Below are 5857 nucleotides of genomic sequence, written 5' to 3' on the forward strand. Positions count from 1 at the left end.
TGGCAACTTTCACATTCATCTCATCGCCAGTCTGTCAAGGTTTCCAACATTGTCCACATACTTGGGTGTACTGAAGAGTGAAGGTCTGAGGCACAAAAAATGTAAGGAGAGAAAACACTAATGGCGTGTAGCGTGCTGCAACTATTTGTCTATTTTTTTTTACAAAAAGCCATACCTCTAAACCCACCCAATCCCCTTCCACAATAAGGAAGCTCAATAGGTGCTCCAACACAGTAAGAATGTCCCTTTAGTTCCACCTCACAATAATTATGACCCTTAGTGCTCCTTGGACTTTATGATGCCCCTTTGACCAAAATGCTCCCCTAAAAGTAGGATGTTCCCTAGGTAGGTGTCTCCCTCCCAGCAGGGTGATCCCTTCGTGTCCTGATATAATATGATGTCCCCTTATGTCCTCACCACACAGTATGACACCACTGTAGTGCCTCCTTACATAGTATGATGCCCCTAAGTGTCCACCTCACAGTAGAATGATCCCTTACATGCCCATCGCACAAAATGAGGCCTCCTTGAGTGCCCCCACACAGTATGATGTCCCTTTAACTGGTTCCCATACAGTATTATGTCCACGTAATTGTCTCCCTCACAGGGTGATAGAAACATAGAAACATAGAATGTGTCGGCAGATAAGAACCATTTGGCCCATCTAGTCTGCCCAATATACTGAATACTATGGATAGCCCCCGGCCCTATCTTATATGAAGGATGGCCTTATGCCTATCCCATGCATGCTTAAACCCCTTCACTGTATTTGCAGCTACCACTTCTGCAGGAAGGCTATTCCATGCATCCACTACTCTCTCAGTAAAGTAATACTTCCTTATATTACTGTTAAACCTTTGCCCCTCTAATTTAAAACTGTGTCCTCTTGTGGTAGTTTTTCTTCTTTTAAATATGCTCTCTTCCTTTACCGAGTTGATTCCCTTTATGTATTTAAAAGTTTCTATCATATCCCCTCTGTCTCTTCTTTCTTCCAAGCTATACATATTAAGGTCCTTTAACCTTTCCTGGTAAGATGCCTCCTTAAGTGGCCCCCCCACACAGAGTGATGGCATCTAAGTGCCCCCTCACAGAGTGATGTCCCCTTAAGTGCCTCCCACCCTCTCAAATGCTTATCTACCTCACGTTTGACCGATACACAAAGCGGAGCAGATGTGCTCTTCCCTGTGCTGTGATGTCTGTGACTTAGCGAAGCATGCTCGATCATTACATCAGGCCTGCGCTAAACCAAGGATGGCCAGGGAGTGGTGAAACAGGAATCAGACAGCTTCCGGCTTCATCCCAAGGACACAGATAGAGTTAAGAGCGGGATGTACAGGGGACCACATAGCTGGCAACTGCAGCCCACCAGTTGAATACCCCTGATCTAGGACATTCTAAAACTTTGAGGTTGCAAAGAGTACCAGGCAAATTTGTTAAAAAGGGATGCAATATACAGTCATAATGTAGTGAATTAAACCTAGTTGCACAAATAATCAATTAGTGTCCCTGTGATTTTTACTATGTGGCTCGAGTCGTTAAAATAGAAAAACATTACTAGTCTTGCAGATATTGTCCAATAAACATCCGTTTACAAGTTATCACGACATGTGTGGACTTCTTTAGTAAGTGGCACTTCAAGAATTCTCCTTCTTCCACCCTCTAATAAGTCAGGGCAAGTCAAACTGACAACTAAACTGGCTAGAACATCAACCTACAGGGGAACAGGAGCATATCTAGACTCATGAGCTCTTAAAGGGGTTGTCTCACTTCAGCAAATAGCATTTATCATGCAGAGAAAGTTAGTACAAGGCACTTACTAATGTATTGTGATTGTCCATATTGCTTCCTTTGCTGGCTAGATTAATTTTTCCATCACATTCTTCTACACTGCTCGTTTCCATGGTTACGACCACCCTGCAGACCATGCTTGCACACTATGGGAAAAAGCACTAGACTATGCACACTTCCATGGTCCCGGCCAGCGGAGAGGTTGGCACTTTTTCTTATAGTGGGCAAGCACAACTACCGCTGCTGGATTGCAGGGTGGTCGTAACTCCTGGATACGAGCAGTGTATAATGTGATGGAAAAATTAATCCAGCCAGCAAAGGAGGCAATATGGACAATCACAATACATTAGTAAGTGCCTTGTATTAACTCCGTCTACATGATAAATGCCATTTTCTGAAGTGACCCAACCCCTTTAGTAGGTACCTATCATTATACATGTGTTCCATTAATCAGTATCCACTTAGAATGTAATGTATGTTAATAGAGGAATATGGCATCCTTCTCACCATCCAGCAGTCTTTTCCCTGTCTGCATGATCTCTGTAAATAGTCAGAAACCTCCTCAGTCAAACAATCTGTCTAGTGTAAAATAGGCAATAGAAGACAAGGAGAAAGAGGAGGGGTGCACCTGCTGCTTCTCTCTCTGTGTTTAAAGGGGTTGTCTCACTTCAGCAAATACCATTTATTATGTAGATAAAGTTAATACAAAACACTTACTAATGTATTGTGATTGTCCATATTGCTTCCTTTGCTGGCAGGATTTATTTTTCCATCACATTATACACTGCTCATTTCCATGGTTACGACCACCCTGCAATCCAGTAGCAGTGGCCGTGCTTGCACACTACAGGAAAAAAGCACCAGCCCATGTGCACTCCCACGGTCACGGCAACCAGAGAGGCCGGCACTTTTTCCTATAGTGTGCAAGCACGACCACCCCTGTTGGATTGCAGGGTGGTCATAACCATGGAAGCGAGCAGCATGGAAAAATGAATCTAGCCAGCACAGGAAGCAATATAGACAATCACAGTAAATTAGTAAGTGCTTTGTATTAACTTTCTCTACATGATAAATGCCATTTGCTGAAGTGAGACAACCCCTTTAAGTAAACGATATAGGAGTGAGAGGAGAGGCAGAACTGCAGAGGGAGGCATCTGACGGTTCAGGGCACACAGCACAGCTCTGACATCACAAAGCGTAAAGAGAGGAAGGTACATTTACAGAAACCAGTGGAGGAACAGGCCTCATAGTTGTTTTGCGTAAAGGCCCTTTTACACGGACTGATAATATTGGCAATTATCAGGGATGAGCTTTTATAGAAATGCTCATTCCTGATAATTGGCCTGTGTAAAGGTGGATTTATACGGTACAATCACCAGGCAGATTATCAGGAACGAACGTTCCTGCGAACAATCATTTCCAACAATCTGTTTGTGTAAAAGTGCAGCCGATCACCCAATGAACAAGCGAAACGCTAATTCATCAGGTGAAACTGTCGTTCGTGCAGGCACCTAAATTATCTTTTCTGGGCAGCAGATCGTGCTGTCTAAACCTCCACCGAACGAGCAAGCCGACTGGGAAGCAACTGGCAACCCTTTCTTGCCAACAATCTGCTGCTCCTCAGTAGGTGTTAAAGGGTTTCTGCAGCCGGCTTTCTCACTGCGCCTGCGCCGAATACTGAACGGGACGGCGCAGGCACGAGATTTACACGGCAGACGGGGCCAGCAGGAGAACCAACGCTGGCCTGGCCCTGTCAATCAGGACAGAAGGGCGTGGAAATGAGATGGGCGAACTGAGCCTCTAGGAGCAGGTGCAACGCCCCCCCTGCTCCTAGAGGCTCATTTGCATATAATAAAAGTCAAAATTACACGAAAACGGGGGTATACTTAAATAAGAGAAATGCAGAGTTAAATTCAGGTGACATTTTCACATCTATAATGTCAGCCTGTTTAATAGTGAAAATTGGGGTGACAGAAACCCGTTAATGCATCTTAAGGGCGCCAGCAATTACCTGGTTAATGAGCAAACGCTCATTTATCAGACGATCATGTCTCTTGACAAGCACTAAAAATCACTGTTTCTGTGCCTGTGTAAGCAGAAATCTGCTGCCCAGAAACAATGACTCTCTATGGGGATGAGCAATCGCTTATCCCCATACAGATGAGATGATTGCTACATGTGAGTGCAGCTCTTACCTCTACTGATGATAGAGCAACTATCAGGAATGAACGGTCATTCCTGATAATGGGCTGTGATAGAGATGTGTGAATTTTATTCTGTTTTGTATCTCTAGGACTGTAATTGGTTAAATTTTTCTCCCTTACAAGTGCCTCCCCTCCCCCTCTTTGTTTCAAGACTGGAGAAGAGAGGGGGGGGCAAAGAGCTGTGCTGTGGGAAGTGTCTGTTTTCTCACCTTTGTACAGGTGTCCCAAGGGAGGTGTATAGACTGTGGAGGAATGCATAAGCCAATTATATGGCTTGATGATATATACATATTATTCACTGCCTATAGAGAAGCACCTCCTTGAAGTGTCACACATGACGTATGCAGTATTCTTGTTAGAATGGACGCCATTAGAACATGGCGTCTACTTGATGTTTACATTAGTTCCCATTCCAAAGTGGTGCACAGTGCGCAGATGTTAGAGTGTTATCTCTGTTTCTCTTATCTCTTTTTCCCCTTTGACCAATGAAACAATGTTTAAGCCTCAGAGAGGACTGCCCTCTTCTGAAGATGTATATAACGTTTACTCTTTGTAATAAAAGGTAGAGATTGCTTTGACCAGCGTCTGTGTCAGTGTCCAGTCTCTCAACCACGCGTGGATATTAACCCCTGGGGGGTACATTGATTTGGAGCACCAGAGTACATCTCAAATGCTCTAATTTAGGGCGACTTTAACAGCTGTAATATCAGACTATGTAAAAATACCTTTTCTCTGGATCAACAAGTATAACTTTTTTTTCCAACGATATGAAATAAATTAACCAGTATGTTACTGGTATTGCAAATAAAAATTACTACCACTACAACGTAGAAACGTTACGTACAGGTAATCACAACCATCATTCATTTCAACTTCTAACACTTTAATTCAGAAGTTCTTAAAAAAAATAAAAAATGACACAGAAATAATGATACTCTGCACACTGATTTAGTATATTAACAAATGGCAATTTCATTAAACACCAAAATGTATATAAATTAACAGAAATAAATAACATAAAATAAATTATTATTATTTAATATTATTCCCTACTTTATGCCATGTACAGTAGTATTGCATAAGTCTGTGGTTATGGTTTGGTAGCTATGTGAACCCAGAGTAAGTGCAATCATTTTCAGTTTTTCATATTTGTTATAAATTTAGTTTTAGGAATAATTAGGGTTATTAACCCCTTAAGGACCTCCGCCATAAATGTACGGTGGAGGTCCGGTCCCCAAACATGGCGCCCGCTTGCACGTGCAGCGGGCGTCTCAGCCACGGGGTTTCTGCTATTTTAAATAGAAGAGACTCGCGGCACATGTATGTGATCATCCATACGGCTGATCCCATACATCTTATCCTTCAGATGCCGTAGTCAAATGTGACCACGGCGTCTGATCAGCCCGGAACCAGAAGTCTTGCGCTTCCGGTCCGGTAACAGCGTGCCCCCAGTCAGATCGGGGAACCTGTTACATTGCACTAATTGACCGAAGCCTCAAGCAGGCTTCAGAGTCAATTAGATGAATATACCAACACAGGCCACTAGGTGGCAGCCTTGTATTGGTATAGTGCAGGCATGCTCAACCTGCGGCCCTCCAGCCGTTGTAAAACTACAACTCCCACAATGCCCTGCTGTAGGCTGATAGCTGTAGGCTGTTCGGGCATGCTGGGAGTTGTAGTTTTGGAATAGCTGGAGGGCCGCAGGTTGAGCATGCCTGGTATAGTGCAAATGAAGTCTTCAATGATGGCTATTTAGCCATCAATGAACACTATGGGCAATCGAATGATTGCCAGTTATTGTCACCCAAGGTGACAAAAAAAAGTTTTTACAAATATAAAAAAATAAAAGTTCAAATCAGCCCCCT

This window comes from Bufo bufo, chromosome 2, assembly GCF_905171765.1.
Source record: "Bufo bufo chromosome 2, aBufBuf1.1, whole genome shotgun sequence".
Classification (NCBI taxonomy): domain Eukaryota; kingdom Metazoa; phylum Chordata; class Amphibia; order Anura; family Bufonidae; genus Bufo; species Bufo bufo.